This window comes from Pipistrellus kuhlii, unplaced genomic scaffold, assembly GCF_014108245.1.
Source record: "Pipistrellus kuhlii isolate mPipKuh1 unplaced genomic scaffold, mPipKuh1.p scaffold_m20_p_14, whole genome shotgun sequence".
NCBI lineage: Eukaryota > Metazoa > Chordata > Mammalia > Chiroptera > Vespertilionidae > Pipistrellus > Pipistrellus kuhlii.
In genome coordinates this window covers 5,333,562-5,353,088 of record NW_023425449.1, presented here as the reverse complement: position 1 = coordinate 5,353,088, position 19,527 = coordinate 5,333,562, and the positions used below count along the sequence as shown (strand labels likewise).

Below are 19,527 nucleotides of genomic sequence, written 5' to 3'. Positions count from 1 at the left end.
GCACTAAATCAGTCTGCTTTTAATGAAATGTCTAAGACCACACACTGTTTTGTTGTGGTTGTTAAATTTGTAATTGTAATAGTGATACATTAAAAACCTGAGGTAAAAAAATACCTCATCACTGCTAATGGAATTCTTTAAGGTTTTGACTGCTCTCCCACATGTATTAAAATGGCATGGGTTTTCTATCATTAGCAGACTCTTCCTTGAATATGTTTTTACACCTACGGGAGTGATGGACTTGCACTAAGAAAATTTTGATAGGCCACACATAAAAAGGCTAGTTTTCTACTGCTGATTGTAACAGATCTAAAATACAGAGAGCAAGGGATTAAACAGGTGATGATGATGGGGGACTGATGAGAATGTTCTAAAACTAAATTGTGGCAATAATTACACAAATCTGTGACTATATTAAAAACTACCAATTTAATACAATTTACATAAAACATTTTTAAAAAAATATATTTTATTGATTTTTTACAGAGAGGAGGAGAGAGGATTAGAGAGCTAGAAATGTCAATGAGAGAAACATTGACCAGCTGCCTCTTGCACACCCCCTACCGGGGATGTGCCTGCAACCAATGTACATGCCTTTGACCGGAACTGAACCCGGGACCTTTCAGTCCGCAGACCGATGCTCTACCACTGAGCCAAACCGGTTTTGGCTTAATACAATTTAAAAAGGTGAATTTAATGTTATATGAATTCGCTCTCTCTATATATATATAAAAGGCTAATATGCAAAGTGTCTCCTTAAGAGTTTGGCCAGGAATTCAATCCCTCACTGTGACCACCAGGGGGAGGCTCAGAACGAATGAAGGCCCCAGCCAGCAGCCAGAAGGTCCCAGTTGGCTCTGATCACCAGCCAAGCCTAGGGACTCTGCCCAGGCATGGATTTCATGCACCAGTCCGCTAGTATATCAATTAAGCTTTATGTTAAAAAGGCAATGGCATTTTATATTTATTTAAAATTGAGGGCAAAAAATTATTTCTTTGTATTACTTAAAGCCTTAATGTTAATTAATATTAATTCTCCCCCCACACCCAAACAGTTGCAGAAGTTTTATGGAAAAAAACATACGCTTTAGGAAAAATCTTCATGGAATCTAGCAACAATTTCCATGTTTTCATTAAGTACCTGAACTAAAAATAATTTTATTTGATTCAATTTAAAAGTAAAATTTAGATTTGATAATAAAACAATACATTTCAAAATATTATCATGCAAATGTTTATTTGTCTTGCTTCAATTAAAATGAAAGGTTATTGTGTGAAATCTATTTTTTTTTCCTCTTGAAAGAAAAATCTTTTTAGAAGATAGCTATATTTATTGCTGGAATTTCTTGATATTTTACTTTCATTTCCCACAGGAGGAGCTGTCCTTGTATATATTAGGAACTTGTGCTAATGCCTCCAAGAGGAATAAAAATGGTCTGTTCATTTTCCTTCTGGAAAACACCCAAATTAAATTGCTTGCTCTCTTGGCATTTTCAGTTAGAATTAAGTCATTGCTCTCACGAGTCGCCATCCTGTTCCCCAGAGTTTGGTCCTCCTCCAGGTAATTTGGTGAGGTTAATTTCATTATGGGTGGCCCAGAGTTATTGCTCCACTTAAAAGACTTTGCCAAGGAGCCAAAATTATGGTGGGATTTTTATTCCAGTTTGATTTTCAAAATTTGCAAAAGGGTACATATATATTATGGTAGTAATTAGCAGCATATATATTGAGATCATGTGATCATTGGGGCATTATTTAATGTCTTTTAATCTTTTTACAAAATTTCTTTGTTGGTTAAGGTGTTACATGTGTGACCCCCCCACCCCCACCCCATCACCCAACTCATGCCCTTACCCCCCTGCTGTCTGTGTCCATTGGTTAGGCTTATATGCAAGCATACAAGTCCTTTGGTTGATCTCTTCCCCTTACCCCCAACTTCCCCTACCTTCCCTCTGAGGTTTGACCAATGTTTCTATGTCTCTGGAACTGTTTTTGTTCATCAATTTATGTTGTTCATTATATTCCATAAATGAATGAGATCATGTGATATTTGTCTTTCTCATCTACTGGCTTATTTCACTTAATCTTAATTTTTTTTAATCTCATATTACAGTAATATGCATCTACCATTAATGATTTTTATAAGGGTTAAAAGTAACATTGTATGCAAAGCTTTAGCATGATAAGTAGTTTTAATGGAGATAATACAACTGCTCAAGTCTAGCCTCTCTTCTGGCCCATGGATTTTACCTACAGGCCACGTCACTTCACAGAAATGGGGAAATGCTAAGTTCCAGTAGACATTTAGTCTGGAATTTGTACAGAATGCTTGTGGTTCCAGTGAATAAAACACCCAATTATGTGTCAAGATGGGTGGAGAATGGTCAGGGCAGGCTTTGCCTAGGCAGCTGGGTCAAAGTCCAATACTGCCGTCGGAAGCACACACTTAGCCCGGAAGTGTAGGGCAATAGCAATTGTCAAGCTCTGGGAAGCCAGAGACACGAAAAACAAGACAGATAAACAAATCCATGAGAGCTGTATGTCCCTTCCAGCACTGATGGGTCTCCTCCAAGGCGGCCTGCAACTTGGTCAATACCTTAAACGTGTATTGAATTAAGTTGTCTGAAACTGGATTTAATTAAGTGGAATAGAGTAATAGATTACCTCTAGCCTGCCTGGAAGTGTGATTTGTTGTTGTTTTCATTAAAAGGATTTTTTTTTAACCTGTTCAGGACTATTTACTGTTTACTGTCTGCATTTTCAGGAAGAGTTATGGTGCCAGAGCTACCATGTTTCCTCGAAAATAAGACATCCTCCGAAAATAAGACCTAGCACATGGAAAGATAAGACATCCCTTGAAAATAAGACCTAGTGCATCTTTGGGAGCAAAAATTAATATAAGACACTGTCTTATTTTCGGGGAAACGGTATATATAGAGTTGAGGAATGGCGTCCATGTCACCCACGTTCCCATTGGAACCCATTTACAACTTGCAGTTTCTGGGGAAGTGAAGGGTTGGGGGGGAGGAGGGTAGATCTTGATCTTGTATTCATCCTCGCACAGTGCAATTGCTAGCGAGAAGCCATAGATGGAACTCCAAGATCTTCAGATTAAAGGAATATTTAGAATTTTTCCAGTGGGAGGTAGGTACATAATCAATGTGACTGGACTGACAGCAATGGAAAAAAGTCTTCAATTAGTTCATGTTTCCTGTAAATAGATGGTAGGAAAACCATCACAGGAGCAGTCTTAGAAATTTGGCCATTGATGGAAAAATCAACATGACTAAAAGTAAAAGAATAGTGAAGGGAACGTTTTATTTAAGCTGGGAAAGAATTGAACTTGTTTGCTATCCATCAGGAAGGGAAAAAACATCAGAACCACTCTAAAACTATGCTTTCACGTTGCCTTAAAAAGCACACCGCACTTCCTAATGGCTACATTGCTATTTTTTTTTTCTTTCATTGTTGCATGTTGCTGTACAGATTGCATCCCACAGGCTACAGGGAAGCAAATTATACGATTCCCCACCTTGATAAAATATTAGACCGGTGGTTACATAAATGAGCTTGCACCCTGCCAGCAGTCCTCCCCGAGTTCTGTATTTAGGTTTCTGGCCCAGATTTTTGTCAACCATTTAGGCTGATGTATATTTAGACTAGAATACAAATGAGTTGCCGAAGAGCATAAATTATCTAAAATCATTCCCTCCTGCAAAAAGAAGTTCCAGTGTTTATTTGTAAAACCTTTCTTTGATCACTCGCCTACTGTTTTTGATAAACATGCATGCTGCTTCTGATATGGTATAAAAGTGGTATTATATTGTTAACAAGTTCAGGCTTTAGATTACTTTTTCAGTCTATATACATAATTTTGTTTTATTTGGAGGATTAAAAATGTCTTTGAGCCCTAGCTGGTTTGGCTCAGTGGATAGAGCATCAGCCGTGGACTGAAGTGTCCCGTGTTCAATTCTGGTCAAGGGCACATGCCAAGGTTGTGAGTTTGATCCTTAGTGGGGGGGCGGGGAGGGGTGTGTGCAGGAGGCAACCAATCAAAGATTCTCTCTCATCACTGATGTTCCTAGCTCTCTGTCCCTCTCCCTTCCTCTCTGAAATCAATAAAAGTATATTGAAAAAAATGTCTTTGAGCATGGGTAGAATTTTGGGCCTCTTGTTCTAGAAAAGCTTTGCTCTCTGAATTCTACATCTTGGACTACTTGGCACGTGTATGTGCATAATAACCTAATTAATTTTTCCCACTTTAATTGTAATGCACTTGAATGGCTAGTCAGGTAGTTAATCTGGTATAAGGGAATGGATAATGTGATGAAGGTTATAGATTTGAAGTAGCTGTCGACCAATTACCTTCATGAGGAAGAGAACCCAGTGCCCACAGTCTTGTGCGGGAGACCACCGCATCACAAGAGCAGCAGCGGGTTGCACAGGAGTGAAACCTTAAGGATGGTGCAACAGGAACACAAAAGCACAAATAGGAAAATGGTCCAAATTAAGAAATCCCCAAAGAAGGTGATTAACATCTTCATTCAAAACCCATGGATACAGACAATAGTGCAGTAGGCCTACGGGGCAGGGGGTGGTGCAAGGTCATATGGAAACTGATGGCTTAAAAAAGTACAGTTATTTTTCCCGCAGTTATTGAGGCTGAAAGTTACAGCAGCCTAAATAAGCTGTAAAGCCACGCAACACAATTCATTGTATATAGCAGGTGCTCAGAGTGGAGAAGAATTTTTATTTTTGTACCTCGACCCTCGTCTCTGAATTCATATATTCTCTGGATGGATGAATAATTTTTGATACTTTTCATTTTGAAATAAATGTACATTTACTGAAATAGTACAGAAATATCAAGTTAACCCTTTATCCAGTTAGTACAGAGACATCCAGTTAACCCTTTGACCAGTTTTCCTCTATGGTTATTTTGTACATAATTAGGATACAATATTGAAAGTAGAAAACTGACATTACGTATATAGCTCTATGTCATTTTATCATATGTACAAATGCCTATTATCACCACCACAATCAAAACACGGTATTATTCCATCTCTACCAATATTATATATAAATATATAAATCACTATTTATTATTTCACTCATCTGTGGGATAGAAAACTGAATGCAATAAATGCTTCTTTGTTGTAAACTTTTTTGACTCAAGTATATTTTTTTCTGATAATAATATAATTTTTTTTACCCCTTTACTTTCTAGCTCTTTATGTCTTTTGATCTTACATTAGTCTCTTGTAGATAGCACAGAGCTGAATTAGAGATTTAAAAATTTTCTGCTAATCTCTGTCTTTTTATTGAAGGGTTCAATTCACTTGCATTTAAAGTAAATACTATGAAGAGATTTATTTTCATCATTTTCTGTTCCTTTTATATTTTTGGGTGCACAAAATAGGTTTATAGTTTATTCTTATATTATTGTTTTTGAATTACTGCATTATTTTCCAAAAGAACAATGGTAACTCTACTTTTTGCCCACTCCTTTATGCTTTGTAGGGTTTTTTGTTCCTCATTTCTTATATTACTTTCTGCTTTTTTGTTTAGTTTATATTCTGTAATGAAACATTTAAATGTTTTTCTTCATAGCATTTATGTGTATTCTCTAGCTATTTTATTTGTGATTAGCATGGAGATCACATTTAACATTCTATAATATGATACTCTAATTTGAATTTATACTAACTTAATTTCAGTAACAAATAAAAAATCTGCTTGTTTATACCTCTACCTCTTCTACTTTTGGTTGTTGATATCACAAAATTACATCTTTGCATAGTATATAATGCTTCAGATATAAACTAATAATTATTTTAAATGCATTAGCCTCTTAAATTAGGCAAAAAACAAAATGTGGAGTTATAGACCAAAGTTACAAAAATACTAGCTTTTAGGCAAATAATTTAAAAATTTTTTAGTCTCTTAAATAATGTAAACAACAAAAAATGGAAGTTATAAGCTGTAATTACAATAATACAAACTTTTATAATTGCCCATGTATTTATCTTTATCGAGAATTTTATTTTTATATAACTTCAAATTACTGTCTGACCTTCTTTCATTTTACTTTGCAGAACTCCTCTGATCATTTTGTTCTGGGCGAATCTAGAAGTAATAAACTGCCTTAACTTTTGCTTTCATCTGAATGCCTTAATTTTCCCCCTCACTTAATTGATACATAATTCTGAATTCTTTTTTTTAATTTAAATTCTTTATTGTTTAAAGTATTACATAAGTCTCTCTCCCCCCTCCCCAATTAATTCTGAATTCTTAAGCTTTTCCATTAAAAACAACCTTAATTACATGGAGGGGCCCCAAGGCTGCAATCGCAGGGCTGGCCAGGCTGTGTTCTCCTACAGAGCTCAGGGACTTTCTCTGGGTTCATTTAAGCCATTGGCGGAATCCGCTTGTTAGTGTTTGTAGCGCTGATTTCCCCATTTTCGTGCTCCGATCTCCTAGCAGTGCTTTCTAAAGGACATAAGTGTGTGGCCATCTCCCAACAAAGCAGCTTCTTCCAACCCAGCAGGACCATCTGTCTCAGCTGGAATCTCCTTCCCTTTGTAAGAGCTCCCGCTTGACCATGTCTGGCTACTCAAATTGGCTTATCCAACACTAACTGATTTGGGAGGTTACAGCTGCAAAATCCCTTCACCTTTTATTTTTTAAATTTATTTATTGATTAAGGTATTACATACCTTATCCCTCCATGCCACTCAACCCCCTGGTGTTTATGTCCCTTGGTCAGAGTTATAATCTTGCATACAAGTCCTTTAGTTGATCTCCTTTCGCCCAATCCCTTCACTTTTGTCATTTAATGGGACCTTTTCCTAGTCACAAGCTCAGTCCATAGTCACAGAAGGGGGTAATATGGGGTGTCCACCAGGGGTCAGGGATCTCAGAGCCATTCCTGAACTATTTACCACCGCCCAGAAGCTCATGTTCTAGTTTAGGTTCCCAACTTGGCTAAGGTTCAGAGTTCTCTGGGGAGAGTATGAGAAGGCCATGTTGCCGGGCCTCTGAATAAATCTGAATCAGAGTCAGAATTAGAATGTGCTTACTGAGTCCTTTCTGGGTCTGATGAGTTAGTTACACAGGTACCTCCACTGTGTGCCTCTGGAAATTCTCTGGATAACCACTGTTCTCTTAATATGATGTCTCACCTGGTTATTATTTTATCAAAGTATAAAAGTAGTTTCAAGACTACAATTGAGTTTATATCATAGATTATATAAGTATGATCGTTAAACATTAAGTGGCAAAGGCAGAAACATTATTCTAACCTTTAGAAATAGCAATCTGTTGCTCAAGCCTTGATTTATGGAGATCAGCCCCTCTCCCGCAGTATAAAACTGAGTTAATAGCTATGTCTCATTAAAAATAGTAATCACTTTTTGGCATCAAACATGAAGTGATTCCTCATAAGGAAGGCTTTTAAAGATTATTGATAATTTAAACTTGGCGTTACCCTTAAGGCTGAAGTATTGGCTGTTTAGATCTGAATGCAACTACTGGCACATACAATTTTGGGCAAATTATCTAATATCCTTTTGTGCTTTTTTTCTTAAAGCCGATTTTCCCAAACCATGTTCTGCAGAAATTAGTTTTATGACATTAGCCACATAAGAAATACTTGCTATATTATTTCATCGATAATCCACAAGGTTTTGAGTTACTCCTATAAATTGACAAGAAATGGGATAAATTGAATGCGATACAAGTGTAAATTGGACGTGTCTCCTTATGGATGAAATGGGTTCGCTTCAGTGTATAGACTGAATTGCATCTATTTAGAATGTTTGCAAGACTTTTGTTTTGTTTTCTGTATCTAGACGATTCTCCAGAATGTTGTGATTGCCAGAGGAGTGACTTCTGATAAAAGCAAAATACTGCTCTACCTACACTCAAGTAAGATCATTACTTTTCAATATGCTGTTGTGAGTAGATGAATGAAAAAAAATATAACTTTCTCTACATTTTAATAAGCATGTAATTTTCTTCAATATTAAGGTTTAGGAAGCCTCTTTATCTGTTTTAGAACAATATCAAACTTAAAAAAAATATCCTGGTGTGGGGAGGGTAGCAATATTTCACATGCATGCCAGTGTTTAGTATTTGGACTGTATTTGTATATATCTTCCTACCATATTTATTTAAACAACTATATTGAGTTTTTTGTTACTCTAATGAGCATCATTCAGAGGAATGAAAACTAATCAATTTTCAAAAGCTTACTTTATGGTAAGGCTTCCATGAGTGAGTGCTGAACTACTGGAAAAAGGGTAGACAGGTAATAATCGAAAGGGGGGTCTTGGCAAAGTGTTTCTTTTTTTAAAAAAAAAATATATAAATATTTTCATTGATTTCAGGGAGAAAGGTAGAGGGAGAGAGAGAAACACTGATGATGAGAGAGAATCATGGCTGCTTCCTGCATGCTTCCTGCTGGGGATCGAGCCTACAACCAGTTCATGTGCCCTTGGCCAGAATTGATCCCGGGACCCTTCAGTCCACAGGCCAAGGCTCTATCCACTGAGCCAAACTGGCGTGGCTGGCAAAGTGTTTCTTAACATGCTTTACCACAGTAGAGCCTAGGGTACTAGTACATCCTCTTTTGTTTATTCAGAACAAAGTATGAAAGTGTGAAATTATAAAAGAAATTCAATATTCCTGGAGAAAATGTGCATGAGACAGTAGAGTCAAATCAGAAGATGAATATTGTCTGTGACATTGGTGCTAAGATGAGTGTTCCTTTTGGAAGGATTCGAATTGTATTTGCTCTAAAGACCAGAACCTGGCTGCCAAAGTTTTGGCTGAAAATCACTAAATCTACTTTCCTAATAAATTGTTGCAGTATTTCGCAGTTTATATTTTCTGGCAGAAAAGGGATCTCCAAAGTGGTTTTAGTGAGAATCATAAAACTCATTACCATCTATTATGCTTAAATGGATGCTAACACTTAAAGGTGTATTATGTACATATTGTTTTATTAAATCATATTTCAATGTAATACAAAAATTACAAGAATTCTTCAGAATATTTGTGTGATGTAAAAACCATAGAATTGTAAGGCTGCACACATCCTTGCAGAACGTTTGATATTGGATTTCCTTGGCTGTCTTCTCAAAGATTATGGCAAAGATGATGACATTTAAGATTACAAACAGTTAGGTCTACTTTGTTCTTATTACTAGATGTCCTTAGACCAGTGTTTCCCAACCTTCTCTCATGATGAGAATCACCTGGTGGAGTTGTTAAAACACAGATTCCTGAATCCCAACTAAGAAGTGCTAAACTAGAATTTTTGGGAACATATAGGTAAAATTGTATACTTAACTAGTGCTCTAAGACAGATTTTATATACAGAGCACTAAGTTAGGTATGCAATTTTACCTATATGTTCTCAAAAATTCTAGTTTAGCACTTCTTAGTTGGGATTCAGGAATCTGTGTTTTAACAACTCCACCAGGTGATTCTCATCATGAGAGAAGGTTGGGAAACACTGCCTTAGACTATGAAAGCCATTTTGTGTCATAATCACACCCAGATAGTGATAGGTTGCTAATAAATCTATTGTTCTTTCCTCAACAAATTGTGATTCCTACCCACCTGAACCCAGGTACATTTTCTCTTATCATTACATTAAACACTGTTTTCTCATTATTTGAATAAACAGAAAATTCTAAGGCATAGTTTTCTAGGAAGCAGCAAGAACACATTCTAGTCCACAAAAAAAAAATGTTATAGCCAATGTTTTAGAATAATTTTCATGACGAGACCTATATAGAGTTATACCTCCTTTCCTTCAATGAAAATGCCGTAGAAAAGCTTGATAGATAATAGAGGAAAATAACCTATTTTTAAAATTGAATCAGGAGTGCGTGCTCTAGAATGACCTATTGTCTCTACCGTTGCATTTCCTTGCCTCTGCATCTATTCTTCATTCCCCCAACCATTCGAACTTGATGGACATTTCTGTTTCCTGAAACCCTGTGATTCCTTGAAGCTCATAAGAAGGAGTTAACTAAACAGAGACAGAGAGCAAGCTATGTACATGGAAACTACCCAAATGACGGCGTTCTAGCCATAAATGGCGATGTTATTGCTCTGCGAGAGATGGTCATTTATTACCTACTTAGACTTTCCCAGTATCCTGCTCCATATCCTTTCACTTCATCCTTGTGCTAAGTGTCCTATACTGTAAGCCCTGACAGAGTTCTAAGGAAGGTGACATATAAATGAAGAAAGAGAGAAATCCATTTGTAAGGAGAGTAATGACAATTCATCTGAGAGTGACTGATTTCATCCTCAAAGTATAATACCTTCTATAATCACAAAGAATACTTTTTATTGAAATAAATCTGGATGCATTTCAAACATTTTCCCCTCTTCTTAGGTACATATCATTTCCTCACATTTTTTTTTAAAGAATTCAACATACTTTATGGAGAAGCAAGAAATTTGAATTGATATTTTTTTGAGAGAAGATAAAGAGGAGGAATAATAAACAGTCTTAAAACACATAGCCTACTATTTTCTGATACTTTGAAATAAGAAACATTTTAAAACTACATGCCTTAGCATGCACTATTCATGTATTTTTATAGTCTCTCCCCTGACCTGTAGAACTTTACTTATGCTTCCCCTGTGGTTTATTCATGATCACATTTGACTATATTTAAAGCGAGGCTGGCTTCATACTCAAGTGGAAAATTTCCCATGAGCAAGAGCAAACTGGATCTATTGTGTGAGCAGATGTCCTAGCTGCATTGCTTGCCACTGCTTTGTGCTTGCTGACCTCCATGCTTGGCTAGAGGACAGCTCTGTCTTCCTGGGCATTTTTTTTTTATTATTATTGCCGGAACAAAATCACTGTAATAGAAATACTTGATATTTGAACAGGTGAATTTAATGCTGTTGCTGCTTTTCTGTGCTTTGAGGATGTTTGAGGCATCTGACCTTGCACTTTGACAAGTCTTTTCACGGTCTGTCCCTTCATTGCACCTAACCACAGGATGCAGCTTCTGTTGGCCCATTTTCCTCCAGAATTGTTCATCAAATCCCCCAATATTTTCAGGCATGTTTGAGGTGGGAGAGCCACCGGCTGCATTGATAAAACATTTTTTTTGGGTCGAGAGTGTGGAGTAGGTAAAAACTGTGCTTGCCTCCTCCCCAGAACATAGACATCAAAATTACAGCTGAACTACATAATAACTATCATTGAGAACTGCCTGCAATCTTACTGAACAGAGTACTATAACTAGGGATGCACAAGAGAAGCCATGTCAGGACTGTTAAGAGGGATGCAGACGTGGAACAAGCTGGTCCCACACCAAGCCATGGCAGTTAAAAATCCTGAGGGATATCCTGGTTGCAGAGGTCCCCCTGAGGAGACAGGAGAGTTTGCCTCACACCATGCTCCCTACATCAAGGTTTCAATGCCAGAAAGAGAAGTCAGCATAACTTTTGGCTGTGAAAACCATTGGGGATTGTGGCTGAGTGAGACAGAGGGCTGCTGGAGACCCAGACAGTTCCTCTTAAAGGGACCACACACACACTTACTTGCTGATAGACTAGTAGCCTTGCTCTGGGGCAGCAGCTCAAAAAGTACACAGGTATATAAAGAAGAGGAACTGAATTGTATGACTTCAAGGTGAAGGCTGGGGGGGAGGGGGGGGGCGGGAGGTAACTTTCTCCTAGACAGAATTTCAGGCAGAAGTAATTGTTCCTTGGTTGAGTTCTCTCCCCACCCCTAGCCTGCAGGAGTAGGCAGGCACCATATCAGAATCTCAATCGACTTAACTAACACTATTCACCTCGCCTCACCCAATTTGTGAGCCTAACCTATGATGCTTCCAGTGACTTTTTCCATACGAACTTCACATCTTGGTTTGTGCTAAAATCTCCCAACATTTCACAAACCCCATGTAAGGAAGGTGTGTCTCAGTTTGCTTAATACATTTTTCTAAGTAGCCCTAAGCCTAAGACCAGTGGCAGCCAGCCTCAGTTTGCAGTTTAGCCCAGCACAAGTGGCAACTCTTTGTAGATCATTCTGTAGCTCATACCATGATGGGCCCAAAGCAGTGACTGATCTTAGTCCACCTAGAGACCCTCTCAAAAGACTCAAGAATCAACATACCTGGTGGCCAGCTTCAAACCCTACTAGATACTACAGCATCAGTTCAACATATTACACACCCAAAGAGCATATTCAGCAGACCCATGAGCCATGCTTCAATGAATCTTGTTCAGTAGACTCAGACCCTACACAACAACTTCTCTGTGTAGTCATGGACAGTCCTTCTAGCCAATCAGCATGAGGGTAATTCCCTCCCATTGGCATGCCAACAGAACTACAATAGGAGAGTATACACAGTCCACATTGGAGGGTGGACCTGAAGTGTCTGGCTCTGGTGAACAAAGAGGCTGTGCTACTGGGCCCTATAGGACATCTACTAGATTAGGCAACTCTATCATGCCCCAGAGATGTAAGAGCTCTCTCTCATACATTGAAACATACAGGGAGGTTGCCAAAATAAAGAGACAGCAAAACGTATCTCAAATAAAAGAACAGAAAAATACACCAGAAAAAAAGACTAAATGAAATGGAGACAAGCATTCTACCAGATGCAGATTTCAAAACATTGGTTGTAAGGATGGTCAATTAACTTAGGGGAAGAATTGTTGGTCTCAATGAGAATTATAATAAAGAGATAGGAAACATAAAAATGGAGATTAAAAAAAAACATAAAAAAACAGACAGAAATAAAGAATAGAATAACTAAAATGAAAACTACATTAAAGAATAGATGAAGTAGAAGAACAAAGTAGCAGGAAACTTCCAATTAGAACAGCAAAAAGGAGAAAATAATCCAAAAATGAAGATAATTTAAAGAACCTCTGGGACTTCAAAACATACCAACATTTACATCACAGGGGTACCAGGAGGGGGAGAGAAAGAGCAAGGAATTGAAACCATATTTGAAGAAATAATGCCAAATATTTCCCAAACCTGGTGAAGGAAGTAGATATACAAGTTCAGGAAGCACAGAGTTTCAAACAAGATTAACTCAAAGAGCCTCACACCAAGACACATCATAATTTAAATATCAAAGTTAAAGGCAAAGAGAGAATCCTAAAAGCAACAAGAGAAAAGCAGTTAGTTCCCTACAAGGGAACTTCCATAAGGCTGTCAGCTGAATTTTACAGGCCAGAGGGATTGGCACAATATTTTCTCAGTGATGACAAGCATGGACCTGCAACCAAAATTACACAACTCAGCAAAGCTATCATTTAGAATTGAAGGGCAGATAAGGAACTTCCCAGACAAGAAAAAGCTAAGGTAATTCGTCACCACCAAATCTACATTTAAGAAATGTTAAATGGACTTCTTTAACAAGATGAAAAGACAAAAAAGAAAGAAAATATCAACAACATGAATAATAAAATGGCAAAAACTACATACCTATCAATAAATACTTTAAATGTATATGGATTAAATGCCACAAACAAAAGAGTGGCTGAGTAGATAAGAAAACAAGACCCTTACATATGTTGTCTTCAAGAGACCCACTTTGGATCAAAGGAAAAGGAAACTATATTTCATGCAAATGGAACAACAACAAACAAACAAACAAAAAAAGTTGGCGTCTATTTCTGTGAGACAAAATAGACTTTAAAACAAAGCCTATAACAAGAAACTAAGAAGGACTCATCTATTACACTTCTGGGTATTTATCTAATTTGAAAAGACACACACATTCATGTTTATTGCAGCATTTTTTACAATGGCCAAGATATGGAAGAAATCTAAGTGTCCACTGATGTGTGAATGAATGAAGAAGAGGTGATATATCATCTATCTATATCTATATCTATATCTATATCTATATCTATATCTATATCTATATCTGTCACTCACTTATAAAGAATGAAATCTTGCCATCTGCAATCTCTAACTGCACCAAATGTGCAGTTGGTCCTTTTATGTCAGGGTGTTTGAGGCGTTTATTGCTGAATGATGACAGTGCTGTCAGGAAAGAGCTCAGATACAGAATAGCACAGTTGGAGCAGCTGTTTTCCTCTGAAGTACAATTACATTTTTTTCTCAGAACCAATGCGATCATTTTAATAGGACCATTTCTTCTATGTACTCAGGTTGTAAATGTATATCAATGTGTAGCCTCACACAAATACGTAAGATCTGTTATATTTTATATCAATTGACAGCTTGAAGTTGTCTCAAATATAAAAATATTGCCCCTCAAATAAACTAAAGTGTTGGTAGCAAACCTCTGAAGATTACAGAACTGAACAGTGATAAGAACAAAAACGATAAAAAGGAAAGTTAAATAATGAAAAACTACTTTTGAAAAGATACTGCTAACTTTGTAAAAACTTAACATTTTAAAGCTTTTGGAAGTCTTCCAACTATCTTCCTAATCCATAACTTACAGAATGGCTGAGTTCACTTTCCTCATGCATGAGTCTGTGCCTAATTTAGCTATCTCACTGCGATATATCTTAAATGATGGTTAATGTAGCACACTTCCAGGAATATTTTAAGACATGAAACAGGTTAAACTCTAGAGTTCCTGGCTTCAGATCCTGACCTCACCACTTCATAACTATGGGACCTTAGACTTAATAACGGAACCTCTCTTTGCCTGTGCTTCATGATCAACAAAGTGGCAATAGTAAAAGTGCCTATCTCACCAAGTTACTGTTGAGATTAAGTGAATGAATATTTCTCAAGTATATCTATTGTGTCTGACACATATTTTACACTATTTTAGTGTTTGTTTTGTGTTTTCATTCCCCACAAACTTTTTGCTTCTCTCATTTATCATTCAGCATTGTATAGCCTCAATTCCTAGCGGATTAACTGATAGCATCCTGTAGTCCTTCAGTTTATTCTTTTATTTTAAAGATAGTTTCTGCTGTTTTTGTGTAGGATGAGCACACATTGCTATGTACCATTACTACTGGGAATAATATTGTTTCCCTCTACTCTGAGACTTATCCAGGGGGTTCTTCTCAACTTGCTGTCCTGTTCCCAGTGGTTCTGTGTATTCATGTTCTATCTCCATTTATGCGTTTGCAGAGACGTCGCTCATTTGTCAGTGCCACTCATTTTTGGCAATGCTGGAGGCTTTGTGAAGTTCTCCTTGATTATCTGAACCAATTGGTTATTTTTCTTCTTGTCTTTGTACAGTAATTTGGTTATGTACCTCATATCACGCGAACCCGAGTTATAGTCTGCCTCCTCAGCACGGATGAGTTTTCTCAGGCAGAGAGGATGTTTGTGCACCCCCAGCCTCAGCAGAGTTCCATGCACATGGTAAACCTATATTACGTTTGTTTGTTGAAGTAAAGGAATGATGTATAAATGATTGCCCTAATAAATATCAAAGATATTTATTAAATTCGTGTATCTTAATAATAAGAGTTTATATTTGTATAGACCTTATCATTTGCTAGGCACACATATCCTGCAGTAGGAAGCTAAGACCTGGGACAGTTAAATAACTGCACAGTGATGACCCAAGGAGTGGTAGAAATGCACTTGAAACCCAAGCAAAGACTGAGTTTAGTTTGTACTCTTCCCTATTGCTGTCTCTTACCATAGCAACACAACTAAAGAAAATAACTGTGTTAACTACTTGTATTTAGTATGCACCAGACATTATAAATGTTGCTTTGGGAACATTAACTCTTTTTACTAGACCTTTTTTTATTCTTCAACTTCATCAGATCAGAAATGTGAGAATTCATACTTCCGGTTTCTGTTCTGATATGTAGAGTTTAGAGGTCATCACAACCTTTCTCACAGCAAGGAAAAGCCAAGAAGACTGTAAGTCAATGTTTCTTATCCTTAGAAAACTGTAGTCACAGAGAAAACTTCCATCCCCCGCAAACTGAAGCAGAAAAATGGTAGGAAAATTGAAATTGTAATTGACAAATTATTGGAAGTTCGTTGTAGACTAGCTTGAGAGTTTACTACTCCCAGGTTCAGCCTTCAGAAGGCCACTGGGAAATCATGAGTTTTATCTCCAGGAGCCCCACCAGTTTCTCAGAGTAAGGAACAGAGAAAAATGCTCATGTATTTCCTGCAGTGCAAGGGGAAAAGTAACTATTTTGAAATATACCAAGAACATTTTTTTTCTAACTAACTAAAGTCTTCCCTCAAGAAAAACTATTTAGAGACTAAAAAACATAGGAAAAGGCAGATACCAACCTCCAGACCCCTCATGCTTTCCTATTGGATCTAAGTGCAGGAAGAGAAGAAAAGCTGAGAAGTACTTGTGAAGGTCACAGTACAAGATCACTAAAAGGTTGCAACTTAATCAGAGGATTATGGAATATTTCCACTTCCTCCAGAATTTATCACCATATCAACAAGGCTCCAGTAAAATAACAGTGGATTCAAGCTGAGAGAACGTCCAAAAATAGAGTATACTTATGAAAAAAAAGCTGTAGGAAAACCCCAAAATTACAGAAAATAAAAATAACGAAAGTAGAGGAAATTGATACCTTGGACATCTATAGCTGTAGCTATATCAGTAAACATCAGATAAACATAAAAAAAAATCACACTAAATTTTCTTTTTACCTATCTGTGTTTCCCCAAAAATAAGACATCCTCTGAAAATAAGACCTACCACATGGAAAGATAAGACATCCCCTGAAAATAAGACCTAGCACAACTGTGGGAGAAAAAATTAATATAAGACACTGTCTTATTTTTGGAGAAACAGGGTATATATCATATCCAGCTTTGAACAAATACTACTAAAGGTATACTAAAAGATAAAACAAAACAAATTATGTTTGATAAGACAGAACAAGCAAAATAATGCAAATCAGATATGCAGATATTTTTGGAATTATCAGAATGTGAGTTTAAAATTGCTATAATATGCTGAGGAATATAATGGAAAATAGTGGACATCATGCAATATCAGATGAGTGCTATAATCAGATAGATGGAAATTGTGGTAGAAAATCAAAAGTAAAAGCTAGAGATAAAAAATAACAACACTATGACAGACCTGAATAATGCCTTTGATAAGCTTATAAGAGACCAAAAAGAGCTAAAGAAAAAACCAATAATCTTGATGATATGTCATTAGAAAATCTCAAATTGAAAAATCAATTTAAAAAATAGAACAGAGTATACCAGAATTCTGAGACAATTTCAAAATATACAACAAAAATAACAGGAATACCAGAAGAAGAAGAAACATAGAAATGAACAGCTGAAATATTGAAGTAATAATGGCTGAGTATTTTCTAAAATTAATGACTGGCTGAAATTACAGATCCAGGAAGTTCAGAGACCACCAGATAGAATCAATACTAAGAAAAAAAATCTATCCCTAAACCCAACACATGCAAACTGTATAAAACCAAAGATGAAGAGAATTTTTTGAAAGAAGCCATAGGGAAAAATAAGACTCAAAACACCAAGAATTAGAATGACACCAGACTTTTCTTCAGAAAATATGCAAGCAAGCAGACAGTGGAGTAAATATAGTCTCCCCCCAAAAAATATATACATATATATATATACACACTTTTACAGCTGACAGCTTGTTTGAAAATGAAACGTATTTTAATAAACATTGCCTTTATAATTATTCAAAGTGTGTATACATTTTTGGGATGCCCTATACTTAACTATCGAGAATAATGAAAATACCAAACTAGAGTTGTGTATCCAGTGGAATTTTCCAGTCTGAGTAAATTGTTACTGCATGAGCTTCCTATAAGAGACCGACACCCTGGGCCTTGGCACATCACACCCCTCTCTCTCTCTAGGCAGCTTTCCTTTCCTAGTCTACCAAGATGCTACTCTTCCTTCAGGATTTGGCTTTAGCTTCTAATTGGGATTCCCTCACACCCATTGCCTTTATCAACCATACTCTGCCACTAGCAAGTCTCTCCCTTCTCTCAGCAACCAAAGCTCAGGGCCCTGTTCCATCACAGCCCACAAGGCTGGGCGATTGTGTTTCTCTTTGGTGTCCTTCACCAGAACCCTCAGAGGGCAGGGCTTTCGTCCTCTACCTCTCTGCATTCCTACATCGGTTGCTATCCTGGCAGGCAGACGTAAATCAATAAGTGCTCAGTTAAATTGAATCGCAATGGCAGACTAAGTGTGCCTATTGTTTCTGAGACATGCTTTGTTATGACTTTCAAGCAATATGAATTTTTAAAGCATCGGACACATTGCTGTTCTAAAGTGAGTTCAAAATGACATTGCAAAATCAATATAAATGTTCCTGGCATTGGGGAATTATCACTATTATTTTATTACCGAGATGGATATATTTTATGTGAAATCAACATTATTCTCTGTGCAATAAGACTGGACTTAAAAGGAAATTGACCAGCCTTGATATTGAAACGCTATCATTACTGAATGCCATAATTGCTTGATTGTTCTTGTCAGTCCATTCATACGTATCTGTCTTTCTAGAATGTCATCTGTGATTATTTCCAGTACATTAATAACTGCTGAGTTACTTTAAAAATTATATAGGAATTTTATCTTGTAGTTCTTAAAAATGAGGAAATAGGGTTAATAAGAAAAACTATATATATGAACCCCAAAGCCAACAGTAAATAATTGCTGGATTACAGTGATCTGCATTTCCTTTCAATAACCCAGATGACATATTTGATTGTGTCCATATTGAGTGTTTTATAATTAGAAGTTGTTTTTGTTTTCTCTTTTTATGGTGGTTTAGTACTTCCTTACTCTTTTAGAATCCTACCTCATTTTATTCATAAAAGACCTTTGTAGCCATCTTAGCATAATGTGATATCTCTTTAAATATGTATTGTGTGCCTACCATGTTGCAGGAGCTGGGGATACTATGCTAATTAGTGGGGAGCAAGCTGCCTCTAGGGGACCCAAGAACTATTTTCAGAAGCCCTTTGAATTTTACTGGAATGACAGTTAAAGAAACATTGAATTGCTATATAACTTGTGCTTCAGGTCATTTTCAGTTTCTTTGGAAGAATTCTCACACTCTGTAGTGTTCATTAGAGTAAGGTAGGTGTGTGTGTGTGTGTGTGTGTGTGTGTGTGTAAGTTAATTGACTACTAGAGGATAAAGCAAAGGTCAGGACCTTTATCTTCTTGTATCTTCAGGAAACACCCTAAGACAGCATGAGAGAAAGAGTTCCATGCTTTCATTTGATGAACTAAAAGAGAGATTCTAATAAATTTAAGGATGGATATTCCAGAGACAGTTAATCCAGGACCCCCATTTGCATTTTAAGATTCCTGATATAGGCTTGCCATGATATGGACCCTAGAAAACCTTGACCAAAAAATGCTATGTTCAACTATCATAACTTAATTCTTAAAGAAATTTCCTTATAATGATTATTTCAATAATGTAAATCACTATAAATTACCAAATGGCTTTACTGTAAGTATAAAAAAGATAATTCGTTCTTATCAGCATTGAGTTTAATGCTTTATTAGTTTTCACAGATTTTA

The 19,527-nt window shown here is 36.7% G+C and overlaps 1 protein-coding gene across 2 annotated transcripts in view; it reads left to right on the top strand.

The window, feature by feature from the left end:
• The window catches only part of SNTG1 (syntrophin gamma 1), a 102,363-nt gene that overhangs the window by 25,010 nt on the left and 57,826 nt on the right, over positions 1-19,527 (top strand). Inside the window, exons 3-4 of one of the 2 annotated variants that reach the window (XM_045581303.1) lie at positions 7,854-7,929; positions 15,233-15,358. The gene's annotated coding sequence lies outside the window, so the exon portion shown is untranslated. The remainder of the gene's footprint in view (positions 1-7,853; positions 7,930-15,232; positions 15,359-19,527) is intronic. The other variant, XM_036437574.2, reaches the window with a different exon arrangement.